Here is a 20,670-nt window from a genome sequence, read left to right on the forward strand (position 1 = left end):
GTTTATTCTATTGAATTAGAAAGTAGAAAGCACAAAGATATTGAGTGAGAGTCACTGACAGAGGGGTCAGACTATGACAGAGACGTCACTGACCCATTGCACATTGTCAGAATAGGCATAGTCTTGGTAGATAATCCAAGACACCGGACGTTTGGTCATATCGATGTGATTATGAGTAGAGTCGCTCTTATCATAGATATTCGATATAACGAGGGCCAAGTCCGTAAATAGGAACGTATCAATTTCAACCACCGCGAACGTAAGAGATAGGTGGGAGATTTGTTACATTCCTATTTATCGGGATCCCTAGATTAGAATGAGAGATGAGTCGAGTCTTAGATATTGAGACTAGAATTGATTTACAGATATGTATTGCTTTATGTTTCGTAGATTACGATTCATGTTTTATTTACAGACTAATATTGGTACATGTTGTTCGATTTTGATACATGTGCAATGATATAATTCATGCTTTTATGTTAATTCAGTTAATTGCATGTATACATTGTTTATACTGGGATTTATTCTCACCGGAGTTATCCGGCTGTTGTCTTGTTTGTATGTGTGCATGACAACAGGTGGGACAAGATCGGGGTCAAGAAGATGATGAGAGAAGACGAGTTTAGAGTGGTGATTCCGGACTTATTGTAGACCTGGTTTAATACTTGAAATTAGTAATTGAACCTTAGACTAGTTTGAACTAGATGCATGTTGTACAAGATTTGTATTATTATACTGGTTTGTATAATAATTTGATTCCCTTACCTTACGCATTTAAAAAAAAAAATTTAGACCCTGTTTATCTTAATTGATAATTAAATCCCAAAGATGATTAAGATGATGATTAGCGTTCGGATCCCCACACCAAGGCTTGTGGTGGCTCTCCAATGAAGTCTGAATCAATAAAACATCCACCCCTCCTTACCATATTGCCCATATCCAGAACTAAGGAAAGGAATCGTCCAAAAATTTTTCCAAAATTACAGGCGCGGCCGGGCGGACATAAGTTTTCGCCCGAGCGGAAGACTTTCGCAAAAACTTCTTTTTCTCACGCCTTGGATGCGCCCGAGCGGATGACTTTCAAATTTCTCCTTTTATTTTCAGTTTCTTCACAAATCTCCTGCATTTTCCCCAATTAACCACATGAGCAACAAGAAAACACAAACTTTGCTAAAACAACACAAAATGCATGAAATCTAAATGATAAATGTAACACAACGGGACACAACATGATAAGAAAAACAAGTAAAATCCACCTATATCAGTGAACCTCAGTTGAGAAGACATGATGGCAATAGCTACCATAGTAGCCGCCACTTTGCAAGGAATGGTGAATCCCATTGCCAATGCCATCCAGCCGCCAACAGTACCACAACCACGAGGAATCAAGTATCATTATGAATCCCTCAAGAAGAATCAAATCCCAACTTTTATTGGAAATCCAGACCCAAAAGTCAGTCATAACTGCTTAAGAATGTTGAAGCTCAACTACACTTATTGGAAGTACCTGAAGGACTTAGAGTGGAGGTCGTGACCCCGTTTCTGGAAGATCGAGCACGAAAGTGGTGGAAAACAGTGTCACCATCTTTGGTTCAGGTAGAGCAGATCACATGGCAAACCTTCCGAAGAGAATTTTTAAAGCAGTATTATCCAGCAGAATTTCGTCTGCAAAAACTAACTGAGTTCAAAAATTTAAACAAACATTGGACATGACAGTGATGGAATACACATCGAGTTCAATGATCAGGGAACATATGTTCCAACTACCATGTCAGATGAATCTCTCAAAATGCACCGGTTCAAGAAAGGGCTGAACAACCGGATTCAATCGTCTTTGGCGGTATTCTGGCAAAGCAACTTTGCAAATTTGATGGGTGCAGAAATGAGAGCGGAAACTGATATCAAACGCCGCAAAGAAGAAGACAAAAACAAGAGACCTTTGACTAGTCAGTCTGCCCAGAGTGGCCCCAAATTCAAAAGGCAAAACTATTCAACCGGCCCCTCAAGTGGAACCTTTAGCAGTGCTGGCAATAAAGAAGGAAAGTTTTGCGATACTTGTCGACAGAATCACATTGGGGAATGTTATAGGAAAACAGGTGCTTTTTTCAGATGTGATAAGGCGGTTCATCGGATTAAAGATTGTTCGGACAACAAACACAAGGGGCGGGACCCAGCAAACAAAATGAAAACAAGACTAATGCTTGGGTGTATGCGATAACCCAGGAAGAAGCAGATAACACGAACGAGGTGGTGGCAGGTACTGTTTTACTCAATGAAATACCTGCATACACTTTGTTTGATTGTAGTGCTACGCACTCATTTATGTATAGATTATTCTCTAAGAAGCTAAAACTTTAGCATGAAATTCTTAGTGAAACGTTAAGAGTGACAACACTTGCAAGTAAACAATTGAAACCCACCAGGTGTATCGAAACTGTCAAATTTGTATCAGTAAACATATTTTTAAGGCAGAATTGATTCAACTTAATATGATTGAGTTTGACATCATTCTTGGAATGGATTGGTTAGCTAAAAACCATGCCATAATATACTGCAAAAGAAAAATATTAGACTTCAGACTCCGACTAAAGAGGAAGTCATATATCACGGAAAGTCCAAAGAACGAAAATCTTTGTTATCTGCCTCACAAGCCTGGAAGGCCATAAAAGGTGGTGAAGAAATTTATCTCGCAATGATCAATGAATCCAAAGAAGAAGATGCCCCAAAGTTGGAAGATATTCCAGTTGTTCAAGAATTCCCAGATGTTTTCCCTGAGGAATTACTAGGTTTGATACCAGATAGGATAGTGGAAATTGAAATTAATTTGATCTCTGGTGCTGCATCAATTTCAAAAGCAACATATAAAATGGCTCCAGCTGAATTAAAGGATTTAAAGGAGCAACTTCAAGAATTATTGGACAAGAAGCAAATCCGACCCAGTGCAACCCCGTATGGAGCCCCAGTCCTGTTTGTAAAGAAAAAAAGGACGGAAGCATGAAACTATGCATTGATTATAGAGAATTAAACAAGATCAAAATAAAGAATAAGTACCCGCACCCAAGAATAGATGATCTTTTTGATCAACAGAAAGGAGCCAAGGTTTTCTCAAAGCTCGATCTAAGGTCAGGTTATCATCAGCTGAAAGTCAAAGCAGGATATATCCCTAAAACCGCGTTTAGAACAAGATATGGACACCACGAATTAACGATAATGCCTTTTGGTTTAACAAATACTCCTGCAACATTCATGGACCTTATGAACCATGTATTCAAATCATACCTTGATAAGTTTGTGGTTGTTTTTGTAGATGATATCCTGGTATACTCACTAACTGAGGAAGAACATAGAGAACATCTCCGTCTCACTTTACAGACATTGCAAGAAAATGAACTCTGTGCCAAATTCAAGAAGTGTGAATTTTGGCTAAAAAGTGTGATGTTCTTAAGATATATAATATCTAAATTAAGGGTGTCAGTGGACCCTAAGAAAGTAGAGGCGATCAAGGACTGGCCACAACCAAAAACAGTAAACAGTTTTCTGGGTTTAGCTGGCTACTATAGAAACTTTGTGGAAAGATTTTCTTCGATAGCAATTCCTCTCACCAAACTTACACAGAAAAATTCGAAATTCATTTGGAATGAAGCATGTGAAATGAGTTTTGAAACCCTGAAGATGAAACTCGCATCTACACCAGTACTAATTCTTCCCGAGGACGACAAGAAATTCACAATATACAGTGACACTTCAAAGGGAGGGTTAGGGTGTGTGTTTATGCAAGAAGGTCAAGTAATTGCCTATGCATCACGACAATTAAAATCGTATAAGCAAAACTACCCAACTCATGACCTTGAGTTAGCAGCAGTCGTATTTGAGCTCAAAATTTGGAGACACTACCTTTATGGGGTAAAATGCGAAGTATTTACTGACCACCAGAGCCTCAAATACATCTTCACACAAAAGGAAGTCAACATGAGGCAAAGAAGGTGGATTGAACTTCTGGAAGATTATGATTTATCAATCAACTACCATTTGGGTAAAGCAAAAAAAATAGCAGATGCTTTTAGCCGAATGAACATTGGGAAAGTGAGCTTATCTTCTCTATCAGCACAACCATCCCTTAGAGAAGCAATCAAATTGAAACAAAACCAAGATGCTTCTATCACAAAAATTAAGGAACAAATCCAAGAAGGAAAAACCAAAGAATTCTAGGATGATGGAAATGGTGTCCTATGGATGTAAGTGTAAGGCCCGAGATTATATCAGTTTAATCCAAGATTATTTAATTTACCAATTTTGGAATGATGAATTAAATTCCATAATTTTTGTAATTAATTAGGATTAAAATGGAAGTAAAAAGAGTTTTGAGTTCCAAATTGAAAATATTGAAAAGTTGAGGGGCCAAAGTGCAATTATGAATTGAGTGACACTTGTCACACATGCAATTGATATATATATATATATATATATATATATATATATATATGTATATATATATATATATACAACCGAGATTCTTCAGGAGAAATGAAGAAAAAGGCTCCGAGGAAGAAATTGCTTCTTAAATTCAGAATTTGATTTCAAACAATCCGTCCATTAGATTTAAAATCCGACTTCGGTACTGTGTTCATATCAACGCAGGCTACTACAGGACGTAAGTTTTATTACGTTTTGACATGTTTTGGAATTATGATGTTGTTAGAATTTAATACACGTCATATATGTTGTTCTTGACATGTTAGACAGCGTAGAATCGAAGTCAGATTAAGAAACGGACTGAATATGAAATTGTTATGAATTTCAGAATGGAATTGACTAGAAATGATATCAAATTTGTACGGTAGTTGATTGTAAATTATTGGAATTGGTACAGACTGATATAGTATTATCAGTATCGCAAGATTGTACTGTTGTACCGCCAGAATTTGATAAAACAGAGATGTTGTGATTTGATTAGAATATTGATACAGAATATTGATATTATCATTGCCAGATTGAACAGTGACAGACTTTGAATCAAGACTTTGATTGTATCAGATCGACAGCAAGAAAGGTATAAATAAATGTTGATTCGGGATTATACAACTCGAGTTAGGTTTGACTTGAGTTTCCCTAAATCACATACTTTACTTTATTGCATTGATATTTGCAGATTATTAGATTGATATGTGCATGTATTGACTTAGAACAGAGTCAGAGTCCGAGTCTAGGGCAGATCAGCCTAGCTAGGGCAGAACCGCTGAGTCTTTCTCAGAACCGATAAGACTCTAGACTTACGGTGTATCGAAGAGCCTTAGATGTAGATCGACGTCTATCTCAGACACTCGGTACAGCATACCAAAGTCTAAATTAGATTGGGATCCCTAGATTTGAGATAAGATAAGATTATATCACGAGTCATTAATTCATGTAATCAGACTAGATACATGTTTTGATGTTGTTTATGCTTTTATATATGTTTTATATGATTGCATTTAATACATTGTTTATACTGGGATATTTATATATCACCGGAGTTATCCGGCTGTTGTCTGTTTGTATGTGTGCATTACAACAGGTGGAACAGGTACAGGGTCACAGAGGTGAAGACAGACCGAGATTAGAGTGGTGATACCGGACTTGGACTAGAGCTAGGGTTTAAACACTTGATAGTAGTTGTTGAACCTGAGTATGTATGATTGTATATTTTATCAGATTTATACTTTTATAGTGATATGTATAGGAGTTTGATTCCATTACCTTCCGCATTTTAAAAAAAAATAAAATTTAGACCCTGATTATTATAATTGATTTAGTCCCAATGACGATTAAGAATATGATTAGCGTCCGGGTCTCTACAACAGGTGGTATCAGAGCTGTAATTCCTTTAGATTGAGATAGAAGAGGCTAGTGAGCGGGGTAGATTGAGGTTTTCTTTCCTGCTTTTGAATGCTAGCATGTCTTACTGCTTTATTACATGTTACTTGTTTATCTGATTTGATATAGTAATATGTTTTATTGAGATTGGATCAGTACTGATTCTAGATCAGCAGTAAGATGATCACAGGAGGATTGCAACAGAATTGTTGTACTTGTTACTAATCTATTTGATTATTAGATATACCTCCGAGACGAGTACCAGAACAGGGAAGTACATCCAATCCTCCAATGGATGTCACCCCGACTCCAATGGAAACGTTACTGAAACGATTTCAGTCTTTTCATCCGCCAACCCTGAAAGGCACAGAGAACGCTGTGGAGTGTGAGAGTTGGCTTGATGATATAGAGATGCTGTTCAAATCATTGGAGTATACCGATGAGAAGAGGGTGAAATTAATTGGACACCAGTTACGCGACGTTGCCAAGGACTGGTGGATTACGAGGAAGAGAGCTATGGAACATAGAGGTACAAATATTACCTGGAATATATTTAGAACTGAATTTTATCAACGATTCTTTCCAGTGTCGTACCGGAAGGATAAGGGAGCGGAGTTTGCCAATCTAAAGCAAGGACAGATGAACATAGAGGAGTATGTGTCAAAGTTCTCCTCCTTGCTGAAATTTGCTCCACATGTGGCTAACAGCGAAGAAGCTACTGCTGACCAGTTCATCAATGGCCTGAACCCCGACATTTTCACATTGGTGAACACAGGGCGACCGAATAATTTTACTGATGCCCTGAACAGAGCTAAGGGAGCAGAAGCCGGTCTGATGAGACAGAAAGGGGCTTCATTTGTGCGTCCAGCACCGAGACCACAACAACCACATCCCAGATTTGAGGGTGGCAGCAGTAGTGTAGGAAAGAAATAATTTTTGAAAGCCAGGGGAAAACAATTCAAGAAATCTGGCAGTAGTTCTTCTAGCTCCGGTGGTTCCAGACCGAGCCAGAGTTACACTGGAGTTTATTGCAAGACTTGCGGAGGAAGACATGCTACCGAGCAATGCCAGGGAGTGACTGGTAGTTGCAACTTCTGTAAACAGCTGGGACACTTTGCTAAAGTGTGTCCCCAGAGAGGTTCCCAAAGATCGCAGGGGGCCGAATCATCGGGATCAGCAGCACAGACTGAGAGACGATCAGCTGCTGTTCATATATTCCAGCCAACGCCAGCTCAGTCACAACAGAGGCCAGGAGGAAGCCAGACAGTTGGTCAGCCTCCGAGACAGCAGGCCAGAGTCTTCGCTTTGACAGAAGAGCAGGCCCAGGAAGAACCAGATGACGTGGTGGCAGGTAACTCTTCTTTATGTGGTTATCTGCTTACGTATTAATTGATACCGGTGCTTCACACACATTTATTTCTGAACGATTTGCATTAAGTCATGCATTGCCTGTAGAGTCTTTAGCTAATGTAGTGTCTATCTCTTCGCCTTTGGGGACGGGTTTGATATCCGTGAATTCGGTTAAACATTGTATACTACAGTATGACGGGCATGAGCTTGAGTTAGATTGCATCGTACTTGGATTGTCTGACTTTGACTGTATTATCGGTATTGATATGCTAACCAAGTACAGAGCGACAGTTGATTGTTTCCACAAGATAGTGAGATTCAGACCAGATATGGTTGAAGAGTGGAAATTTTACGGTAAGGGTTCTAGATCGAGAATTCCTTTAATATCCGTATTATCTATGACTCGATTGTTACAGAAAAGAGCAGAAGGATTCCTTGTATATTCAGTAGATGTACTGAAGTCGAGTCCAGCATTGGCAGATCTGCCAGTGGTACGTGAGTTTGCTGACGTCTTCCCAGATGAGATCCCGGGATTACCTCCAGTTAGAGAGATAGACTTCAGCATTGAACTGATGCCAGGTACAGTACCGATTTCTAGAGCTCCGTACAGAATGGCACCAGTTGAATTGAAAGAATTGAAGGATCAGTTGGAAGATTTACTGGCCAAGGGGTACATCAGACCGAGTGTTTCTCCTTGGGGTGCTCCAGTATTGTTTGTAAGAAAGAAAGATGGTTCGATGAGACTCTGCATCGACTATCGGCAACTGAACAAGGCAACGGTAAAGAATAAATATCCTTTGCCTCGTATAGATGATTTATTCGATCAGTTGCAGGGTTCTTCAGTATATTCCAAGATCGATTTGCTGATCGGGATATCATCAGCTGAGAATCAGAGATTCTGATATCTCAAAGACGTCATTCAGAACCAAGTATGGACACTATGAATTTATTGTCATGCTGTTTGGTCTGACGAATGCTCCAGCTGTGTTTATGGGATTGATGAACCGTATCTTCCAGAAATATCTCGATGATTTTGTGATTATTTTCATCGATGATATTTTGATTTATTCAAAGAATATGAGTGAGCATGCTAAGCATCTAAGAACTGTGTTGCGAATTCTAAGGGCTGAGAAATTATATGCTAAACTGTCGAAATGTGAGTTTTGGCTAAGACAGGTAGTATTTCTGGGTCATATTATATCTGGAGATGGTATATCAGTTGATCCCAGCAAAGTGGAAGCCATGATTTCTTGGCCAAGACCGACTGTTAGTGCCCGAAATTCGCAGTTTCATGGGTTTAGCGGGATATTACCGTCGATTCATTAAAGATTTTTCGAGTATTGCTAAACCAATTACTCAGCTAACTCAAAAGAATGCTCCATTTGTTTGGTCTGAAGAATGTGAGACCATTTTTCTGGAGTTGAAGAAGAGATTGACCAGTACACCGGTGTTGACTATTCCATCCGGTACTGGTGATTTTGTGGTTTATTGCGACGCTTCTCACAGAGGGTTGGGATGTGTGCTGATGCAACGAGGGCATGTTATCGCTTATGCCTCAAGACAGCTTAAACCACATGAGACTCGTTATCCAATTCATGATCTAGAATTGGCAGCCATTGTCTTTGCATTAAAGATATGGCGACATTATCTTTACGGGGAGTAGTTTGAAATATATTCTGATCATAAGAGTTTGAAATATCTGTTTTCACAATCTGAATTAAATATGAGGCAACGAAGATGGCTTGATTTGCCTAAAGATTTTGATTGTGAAATCAAATACTATCCGAGGAAGTCTAACGCAGCAGCTGATGCACTAAGTCGAAAGGTATGTTCTTTATCCTTATCGACGATTGGTGTTTCAAATTTGATAGAAGACTGCTGTTTGTCTGGATTAGAATTTGAAACAGATTATAGATCGTTGAGACTTTATACGGTGCAAGTAGAACCAGAGCTGATTATGAGAATTAAGGCAGCTCAGCGAAGTGATCAGAATATACAGAAATCAGTATCGATGGTTAGAGCAGGACATCGATCAGAGTATCAGGTACGTGATAACGTTTTATACGTGAATAATCGTCTAGTTGTGCCGAATATTTCAGAGTTGAGACGACAGATATTGTCAGAAGCGCACAACAGTCGATTCAGTATTCATCCTGTGGCAGAAAGATGTACAATGATTTGAAAAGATAGTTCTGGTGGAAACAAATGAAGAATGATATTGCAGAATTTGTTTCCAAATGTCTGAATTGCCAACAGGTGAAAGCAGAAAGAAAGAAACCAGGAGAATTATTACAGAGCTTGTCCATTCCTGAATGGAAATGGGATCATATTTCCATGGACTTTGTGACGCAGTTGCCACGTTCCTCCCGAGGTTGTGATGCGATTTGGGTCGTAATTGACAGATTGACCAAATCCGCATGTTTTATACCGTACAAGATGACGTACAGATTTGACCAGATGGCAGAGATCTATGTCAGAGAAGTGGTCAGATTGCATGGAGTGCCGAAGTCGATTGTATCAGATCGTGATCCTCGATTTACTTCGCACTTCTGGCAGAGTTTGCAGCAGGCTCTCGGTACGGAGTTACATTTGAGTACCGCATATCATCCACAGACCGACGGACAGTCAGAGCGGACTATCCAGACACTAGAGGATATGCTGAGAGCGGTAGTGCTAGATTTTGGCACTAATTGGCAAGATACATTGCCCCTTTGTGAGTTTTCGTACAACAACAGCTATCAGACGAGTATTGAGATGGCACCATTTGAAGCGTTGTACGGAAAGAAGTGCAGATCCCCTATTTATTGGGATTATATCTCTGAAGTACCTGAGATTGGACCAGATATGATCAGAGATATGACAGAAAAAGTGAAGCTAATTCGAAAGAAAAAGAGGGCAGCACAAGACAGACAGGCCAAATATGCCAAATGTTCGACGTAGACCGTTGGTATTTGAGGTTGGAGACCGAGTATTTTTGAAGATTTCACCATTTCAGAGGAGTTGTCAGATTTGGCAAGAAAGGGAAACTGTCTCCACGATATATTGGCCTTATGAGATTCTCGAGAAGATAGGAGATCGTGCCTATCGACTCGCTTTACCGCCTTCATTATCTGAGATACATGATGTCTTTCATGTATCGTTATTAAGGAAGTACCTTCCTGATGCTTCACATGCTATACAACCAGACGAGGCCGAGCTTGATGAATCTCTGAGCTATGTTGAAAAACCGATTCAGATTATTGATCGCAAAGAAAAACAGCTCAGAATGAAAATGATTCCACTTGTGAAAGTTCAATGGACTCGTCATGGTACTGAAGAAGCAACCTGGGAAACTGAATCAGATATGAGACAAGAATTCCCAGAGTTATTCCACCGATGTGAGTTAACTATTTCAGTTTATGTTATTTCTGATTTGATTGCCTGTGATATGATTGCTTGAGATTTCGAGGACGAATCATGTCTCAGAGGGGGAGAATTGTAAGGCCCGAGATTATATCAGTTTAATCCAAAATTATTTAATTTACGAATTTTGGAATGATGAATTAAATTCCATGATTTTTGTAATTAATTAGGATTAAAATGGAAGTAAAAAGAGTTTTGATGACCAAATTGCAAATATTGAAAAGTTGAGGGGCCAAAGTGCAATTATGACATGAGTGACACTTGTCACACATGCAATTGATATATATATATATATATACAACCGAGATTCTTCAGGAGAAATGAAGAAAAAGGCTCCGAGGAAGAAATTGCTTCTTAAATTCAGAATTTGATTTCAAACAATCCGTCCGTTAGATTTTAAATCCGACTTCGGTACTGTGTTCATATCAACGCAGGCTACTACAGGACGTAAGTTTTATTACGTTTTGACATGTTTTGGAATTATGATGTTGTTAGAATTTAATACATGTCATATATGTTGTTCTTGACATGTTAGACAGCGTAGAATCGAAGTCAGATTAAGAAACGGACTGAATATGGAATTGTTATGAATTTCAGAATGGAATTGACTAGAAATGATATCAGATTTGTTCGGTAGTTGATTGTAAATTATTGGAATTGGTACAGACTGATATAGTATTATTATTATCGCAAGATTGTACTGTTGTACCGCCAGAATTTGATAAAACAGAGATGTTGTGATTTGATTAGAATATTGATACAGAATATTGATATTATCATTGTCAGATTGAACAGTGACAGACTTTGAATCAAGACTTTGATTGTATCAGATCGACAGCAAGAAAGGTATAAATAAATGTTGATTCGGGATTGCACAGCTCGAGTTAGGTTTGACTTGAGTTTCCCTAAATCACATACGTTACTTTATTGCATTGATATTTGCAGATTATCAAATTGATATGTGCATGTTTGACTTAGAACAGAGTCAGAGTCCGAGTCTAGGGCAGATCAGACTAGCTAGGGCAGAACCGCCGAGTCTTTCTCAGAACCGATAAGACTCTAGACTTACGGTGTATCGAGGAGCCTTAGATGTAGATCGACGTCTATCTCAGACACTCGATACAGCATACCAAAGTCTAAATTAGATTGGGATCCCTAGATTTGAGATAAGATAAGATTAGATCACGAGTCATTAATTCATGTAATCAGACTCGATATATGTTTTGATGTTGTTTATGCTTTTATATATGTTTTATATGATTGCATTTAATACATTGTTTATACTGGGATATTTATATCTCACCGGAGTTATCCGGCTGTTGTCTGTTTGTATATGTGCATTACAACAGGTGGGACAGGTACAGGGTCACAGAGGTGAAGACAGACCGAGATTAGAGTGGTGATATCGGACTTGGACTAGAGCTAGGGTTTAAACACTTGATAGTAGTTATTGAACCTGAGTATGTATGATTGTATATTTTATCAGATTTATACTTTTATACTGATATGTATAGGAGTTTGATTCCATTACCTTCCGCATTATAAAAAAAAAAAATTTAGACCCTGATTATTATAATTGATTTAGTCCCAATGACGATTAAGAATATGATTAGCGTCCGGGTCTCCACAGTAAGGATAGTTGTGTGTGCTAGATATCGATTGGATTTGTGAAGAAGTAATGGCCGAGGAACATAAATCGAAATTTTTGGTTCATAGTGGAAGCACCAAGATGTACTGAGATCTGAAAAATAATTACTGGTGGAATGGAATGAAGAAAGACGTAGATGTATTTGTTTCCAAGTGCTTAACCTATCAACAAGTCAAGGCAGAACACCAACGAGCAGGAGGACATCTGAAACCATTAGAGATACCCAAGTGAAAGTGGGAACACATCTCCATGGATTTCGTAGTTGGGCTACCGAAATCAAGGCAAGTTCATGATGGTATCTTGGTAATCATTGACAGATTAACCAAATCGACACATTTCTTACTGGTTCGAATGAATTACAACTTGGACAAATTAGCCACCATGTACAAGGACAATATAGTGAGATTACACGGAATTCCGGCAAGCATATTATCTGACAGAGATCCAAGATTTGTAACACGATTTTGGAAAAGTTTTCAAAAGGCTATGGGGAACAAAGTCACCCTCAACAAGGCCTATCATACACAGACTGATGGCCAAACTGAAAGAACAATTCAAACCCTCGAGGACATGTTGCGAGCATGTGCTCTGGATTTTCAAAGAAATTGGAGGGAGCAGTTACCTTTGATAGAATTTGCTTATTGATTGGAGGGAGCAGTTACCTTTGATTATCACCCTCAACAAGGCCTATCATCCACAGACTGCTCCATAAACAAAGTCACCCTCAACAAGGCCTATCATCCACAGCCATTGGGTCCATAATCAGAGAAAGTCTCAAGACAACTCAAGATAGACAAAAAAGCTGGGCAGATTTAAAGAAAAGAACATTGGAGTTAGAGATCGGTGAAAAGGCGTATGTTAAAGTCTATCCTATGAAAGGAGTGGTTCGGTTCAGTAAATCCGGGTATGTAGGACCGTTCGAGATACTTGAAAAAGTGAGAACCCTAGCATACCGACTGGCTTTGCCACCAGATATGTCCAGAATTCATAACGTTTTCCACATCTCACAACTGAGGAAATATTTCCCAGACCCGAGTCACGTTCTCAAAGTTGCACCACTGATGATCGAAGGACATCTGAATGAAGAATTGAAATATGAAGAGGTCCCTCCCTATTCGAATAGTGGATACAAAAGATCAAGTGATGAGACACCAGACAATTCCATATGTCAAAGTACAGTAGTCAAATCATACTGAACGGGAAGCAACCTGGGAACTAGAAGAGAAGATGCGCACACAATATCCTCATCTATTCAAAAGATCGAGTTGACCCAAGTTTCGAGGACAAAACTTTCAATAAGGAGGGTGGGATGTGAGAATTGAGAATTTCCGAAGAAAATCATCTAATATGACTCGATGAAGTAGTTCCAAAGCTCGGGGATTAGCTCAACAGGAATCTATGCTATAAGAAACCGCATCAATCAAAGAGTCGTCATCGGAGAAGTAAACCCCCAGCTCAAGGACTCAATCTTTTAGCTCAATGAAGCTCAACCATGCTTTTTCTAAAAAGACCAAAAAGAGAGCTAAAGGAGGAGCTAAGGGATCAGACAAACTAATTATGCAAGACATGACCCTTTAGAAAATCTATATGACCTTTGGTGCTTGAGGTGTCCTTGACCACATTGATGGCGATTCTTGGCCATAAAGGGATCGGCCATGGGGAGTCCAAGAGTTCAAAAATTCAGCTATAAATATGGCATCATGGCTGATGGAAAAACACACCAAAAAGCCTTGAAAATTTCGGTTCTCCCCTCTCCACAAAATGCTTCGGTCGCCGCTAGCAAGGAAAGAAAGAGGAACCAGCTTCGTGCAGTTCGTGTACTCAAGCAAATACGTCAAGGTGCTGCTGGATTGACGGAATAAATTTCTAAAGCAACACGCCGAAGTGCTGTACAACTGCGGAAGAAACTTTGCAAATTTCCAGACCACGTCTTCAAATTTCGGTCAATGGGATTTTATTACGTTGTTTATTGTATTTTAAAACCTTGTATAAAAAAAACATGACATGCTTGTTTTTGTGTTATGATTTTCGAAATTTGTTGATTCTATAATTTAAAATTTTGAACGATGACTGTTAAGTTTATTCTGAAATTCTATATTCTTTGATTCTGCTGATTTCTGTCAATATTCTGAAAAGTTCTGTACGAGAAATCTGAGTCTGTGTTATACTGTTAAAATTCGAGTTAGATATGAGACGATAATTATAATTCTGTTCTAGCCCTCATCGGTGGGTATAAAAACATGTTCTGTCTCACCCTTTAGAGGACTAACATATTGTGGACAATTTGACCATAAAAAAAGAGAAGAGTAACAGTGTTTTGTTTGTTTTGATTTCCTTCTGATTTATTCAGAAACGTCTGATAGTTTTTGGCTAACTTGGTTCGGTTATGATAAGTCAAAATAATATGTTTTGAAAGTTGTTAAAAATGATGAGTTAAAATTATCTCTATATGTATTTATTTGTGGAAATTGATCGGCCCCCACTTTCTGAGTGTTTTCAAAAGGCTCACCCCTTACATCTATCATCAGATAGGAATAAGGAATGTTCTAAAAAACGTGAAACGTCCTGAAGCGTGGATATCGAGCTCCAACCTTTTCAAACTTAAGCGAGATTAGCACAGGCTTAAGTGTAAAAACGTTTTTATCTTTAGTGTAATTGTAATTATCTCAAACCAATAAATAGATAAAATAATACATAAATATCATAAACTTAAGTCTTATGCATTAATTCTCATATTTATAAAAGCATAAAAATCTCAAAATTACAATCTTTATTTGTTTTCACAACTAGACCACATTAAAAAATGCTAAATATTTGTCAAATCATTATCAGACATGCTTAATCATCATTAAAAAGTAAACATCTAAATTATAAACTTAATTTATTATTTTAAATAAAAAGACATACCTTCAAAATAAAAAAAATTTAAAAATAAATAGGATGTGATTAATTGTACTTAAGCATACTTAATTAAACGTCTATTACGCTTAATTCGGTCAAACTATATTTTGACCGCTTTTCTCCAAAGCGGGGCGTTTTTGTCGAGCTTCAAGCTTAAGCGGGATTTTTAGAACACTGGGAATGTGGAGCAAATTGACGAGGAGGAGCAGGAAGCGTCCTGGATAAAATCGAGCTCGTCGCATAAAATAATTTAAACTCTAACATTTTTAGAAAAATTTAATCATTTTTATTCATATTAAGAAGCCTTGAAAATATTTAATGAAAAATATTTTTTTTTATCTTCGTCGTCTCCGATCTCTTTTCCCTAGCCTATTATCGAATATTCAGATAAAATCTACCCTTTTATGATATCATGCCATATAATCATTTAATCATGCAATTATACCTATAATCATATAATATGCATCAAGTAAGCATTTAAAATCAATCATGCGAAGTACGTAAGAAATTTCAATCGTTTGCATGCATGCGATTTACGTAGAATGTTTTTTCGGGCATTACAAAAGTAGTCCTTACGGGTGGCATCATTCAAATTCCTATAATCAATACACACTCTCCACCCCGCAACAATCCTAGAGGGAATAAGTTCATTATTTTCATTAGTGATCACAGTAATCCCATATTTCTTAGGCACACACTGAAGAGGACTTGCCCATACGCTATCGGAGATATGCTGCATCGAGAAGCTTGATAGTTTCAGACTTCATTACCTCTTGCATCTTTGGATTGAGTCATCTTTAAGGTTGCATGAGAGGTGAATACTTCTCTTCTATCAGGATTTTGTGCAAGCAGATTGATAGACTTATTTCCTTGATGTATGCCACAATCCAGGCAAATGTTTTTTTTTCTCTTTAAGAACTTGCAGCAGTTTTCCCTCAATAGCATCTGTCAAAGCAGCCGAAATAATGATAGGTAGATTATTATTCTCACCTAGGTATATGTACTCTAGGTGTGGAGGCAGCGGCTTGAGCTCAAGCGTTGGTGGTTCCTCTGTAGAGCCCAAAATCAGTACACGTAAAACCCATGCATTATTTAAATTGTTAATTCATTTATTTAATTTTAAATTGATATCATAGCGATGCATGATTTATTCGAATGCATTATTTTAAATTAATCATGCTTATATGATACACGTTGCATGTTTTCTTGAGTTTCATGTTTCAGGCGATTATTCGATGCGGAATCGAGGAAAAGAGACTGACGACGAGTTTGGCAATTTTAAAACATGGTATTTTAATTTAAATTGAAAAGGGACATTTTAAATGATTTATTATTTTTAAGCATATAATAGCCTAATTAAATTATTAGGTAATTATATGATTTCAAACATTTAAAGTCTAGCAAGTGTACATTTTATTTTAATTAAGGGGTTTGTTAAGGTTAGTGTGGTTAACTTTTAATTAGCATTTTTAATTAGAATGTTAATTGTGTAATTAAGTAATTTGCTCCCCTAATTAGTCACCTAACTCACGCACGCACGCACACACACACTCCTAAACACACTTACATGACAAAACACACACACAAGTTTCAAATCACAATTTCAGAATTTTATTATTTTCGAGAAGAGTAAACCTAGGGTTCCTCTACGATAGAGCAGCTGCCCCCTCCCTTTGATTTTACAGCAAGACTTCGTTGAGTTTTTTTAAAAGAAAATCGTGCCACGTTCGTCTCGGATCGTACTCTCACATCTTTCCCGCTTTTGTGTCATCGTTCGATAACGTTAAAGATTTAAAGGCATGTATATATTCGTCGTTCTTCGTCTTGTGATTGATCTTTGCACTCCAGATCGTCTCCAAGTGTGTGTTCTTGTTCTCTACCATCAAAAATTTCTCCAAAAACGGTCGCCCTTAGTTTCTGAACCTTATTTTCCTTTTATTTCCTCGTACAGGCATGTAAATCGAAGTCCATTTTTGCCTGTTCTCGCCTTCATGAGCGCCGCGGTGCTGCTAGCTCAGTGGTCTAGTGCTGCGGCACTGATGGTCAGTGCCTAGGCGCTTGTCTTTCGGCCTTTCAGGCGTTGCAGCGCTGCTGTATAGCGCATAGGAACTTGGTCTAATCCTTGAAGCCTTAGTGCTGCAATGCTTGATCCTTGGCGCTACGACCCTTGTCCACCATCATTTCATCCTAAAAAACACCTCTAGTCGCCAACATTCGTCCAATAATGGTTTATCACCTGCACGACAGAAACAATAGGTACCAAACATAATTATATCCAAAACTAACAAATTCAAATGGATTCTCATATAAATTAATTGCAATTCTTGCACTTATCACTACTCATGTACATAGTAGAATTTAGGGCATTTTTCTCTAATTATTTTCACTCAAAACCCACGCTCAAAACCCTAATTCCCTCCCTCACGGCAGCACACACACATACACAACAGAAACATTTGGCTGGTTTTTCAAGGAGATTTCATAAGGAACATCGCCTCGTCCCTCTGATGTTCATCTCTCACATCATTTGTGTAGTTTTTCGAGCGTTTAGACGCAAAGACATGACCTATGCCTTCGTTTTCTCATCATTCACATCATATTACATAATTTTGATTGATCTTGCATGATATATGATAGATCTATAGATTTATGTACGCTTTGAAAGGTTACGCATGGAAAAACCTCTTCTTCTTCACTTGATTCTCACGTTGTTGGCATGGTCTGAATGGGATGCCAGGTTTTGGTGTTTCGGGGTCGAATCACAACATTTTTGAAGGTTAAGGGCTAGAATTGAAATTAGATCAAGTCATGTTGAAGGCCGATCGAATAGTAGGGCTTTGTGGGTCGTTTTTTGCTCGATCAGGTAAGAAAAGAGGGGCAACGTGCAAGGTTCTAGTCTGAGCCGTGGTTCAGACCCTGGTGGCTATGGTTGGAGGCTCTGGACAGTCCATGGGTGGCTAGTCATGGTGTGTCGCTTCAACCGAGAGGGTGGAGTCACATGATGGCCATATTGGTGCATTCCAGGTGTACTAGCGTATAGGGGCTTGCAGGCCAGGGCTAGGTCAGTATAGGAGGGTTCATTTTTGTGCTAGGATGGTCTGGTTCGAGTATGGTCTGGGATGGTTTGGGCTAGGGTCGTGTATATGGCTCGGAAGTGAAGCGAGGGTTTTGGCTGTTTAATGCATAAAATTCCAGCAAGTTTCCGGGAGGCCTTCGAGGGTCTTAATTGATTTGAATTAAGTTGTATGAGGTCTGGTTAGGTGTTATTAAGCCATGGTTAAAGTTTGAGAAAGTCGGGTTGAAACTGAAACTCCGGTCTAAGTTTTAAAACGAATTATGAAACTTAGTCAGTGGCGTTTTGGAAAGTTTGGATGGAATCAGGTCGAAGTTCTAAGGTGCAGGGGTAAAATGGTCAAGTTAGGGTTTCATAGGGAAAATGATCATTTTATACCTGAATCATGTTAGCAGTCCTAGAGTGTCATGATAACTGAAAGTTTATGTTTTTAAATTTTATTGTTGAATGAATATGGATTTTTATGTAAAATGTTAAAGAATACGTTGCATGTTTGGTTTCAAGAAAATTTTATATACATGAATTTTTATAAGTGATGGATATGATAATACGTTTTGAAGGAGGTGATTTGATTGTGACTAACACGAATACGAATACGAAATGATACGATGACATGTCAGGCCAAGGCTCAGTTGACGGGTGAGAGTGTCGCTGATATCCCCGCCGCCTGGTACCATGATATTATGTAAGATTGATCAATCGACCCACAGCTGATACGAAAGTCACAATAATGGTCTGAACTCATTTAAGGAAAACATATATGTATATGATGATAGGGAATGAATATGTCCATTCTTATGAAAGATCATGAAAGTTATGTTAATTATAGTATTTTTCACTGTTTTCATATGTATATGTAATTTTGTTATCATGGTTAAGGTGTGTTGAGTTTTTAGACTCACTATATGTATTGATGCAAGTGAGCATGCGTTTGACGAGACAGAAGGTGAAGATGACTGATCTGGTTGAGCTGGTGGAGCATGAGAACCCGAGGACCTTGTGTTTTTTCTGCATATGATCTTTGAGGACATGTTTAGACAGCATTTTAAATAGTTTATGATTTTAACCCCTCCCTCTCACTGGCCGTGTCCACTACAGTTTAATATTTTAACCCCTCCCTCTCACTGGCCGTGTCCACTACAGGCCCCCTTGCTCTCATCTTCAGCGGGCTTCCTCCACCTTATTCTTTCCTCACTAGCATTGTTTTCACCCGAGAACTATTTTTTATGGCTTTCTCCAACTCTTTGTCCAGCTTCTGGCATTCCGAGGTATCATGCCCATTCCCTCGGTGGAACGGGCACTACTTCCCCAAGGTCTCCTGCAGCACACCCCGAGATGGGCTTGGTATGCGTAATATCTCCTCTTCCTTACATATCTCCATCGCTTTTTCCTTGGTTACCTTCAGGGGTGTGTATTGAGAAAAACATCCTACCGGAACACCCTTCTCCCCCAACCTCTTTTCTCTTGGTCGAACATTCTTGTCTATCTTGGCTCCGTCCTTCCTCTTGTTTTTTTGCTTTATCTAGGCCTCTTCTACATTTATGTATTTTTATAATATGTCCAAGAGCTCATCATATGTAATGGAGGTCCTTTTGACCAGAGATCGGAAAAGATCTCCTCTTTTCAGCCTCTGAATAAAGGTTCTTGCCTTGAATTCAGCAGGATAGGTCGGAACTTCAAGAGTCATGGAATCAAACCGCTTAACGAACTCCATCAAGGGCTCATATTCCATTCTTCTCACATCGAACAAAATGGGGGTGGTCTTCTTGTGCCTCTTACTGGTTGTGAATTGGTGCAAGAAGATGTTGCTGAAGTCCTGGAACGAGGTAATGGTACTAGTCTCGAGCTAATTGAACCATTGTTGGGCTGCCTTCACCAAAATAGTGAGGAAAACCTTGAATTTGATTCAATGGGAATAGCAGTGCAACATAGCCACGTGCTCAAATCGTCCCAGGTTCTCCTCCGGATCATTGCTCCCATTATACTCTGCTACTCGAGCTAGCATAAAATTGGTTGGAAAGGACTCGTGAGAGTTTCTTGGGAGAAACATGTTCCTTTCATGATAGAGAAAGGTCAGCCCTTCTCACTCTTCATTCGCCTAATCTCCTCCCTTAGCTCTTCCATCTTCCCCGCGAGGCCCTTGCCAACTGTATGAGACTCACACTCCTCTTCCTCTTCTTTCTTCATGACCACCTTCTTCATGCTTGGGCGAGACTCCTCCTCTTCATCCTTGTGATTTGTCATTTCTTGTTCCTTATCCTTGAACTGATCCTCATCCCGAGGTAAGTCTTCTTTACTGCCTGCTAGACTGCCGACGCAATCAGCTGGCCCAACTAATCCATCATAAGATTCCATAGTTGTTGTTAGCCTTTTGGAGGCATGGCTATTGCATGCGATGCATCATCACTGTTGTTTTCTAGATTATTTCTTTGGATGACACCAT

The sequence above is a fragment of the Primulina eburnea genome, chromosome 3 (assembly GCF_022965805.1).
Source record: "Primulina eburnea isolate SZY01 chromosome 3, ASM2296580v1, whole genome shotgun sequence".
Classification (NCBI taxonomy): domain Eukaryota; kingdom Viridiplantae; phylum Streptophyta; class Magnoliopsida; order Lamiales; family Gesneriaceae; genus Primulina; species Primulina eburnea.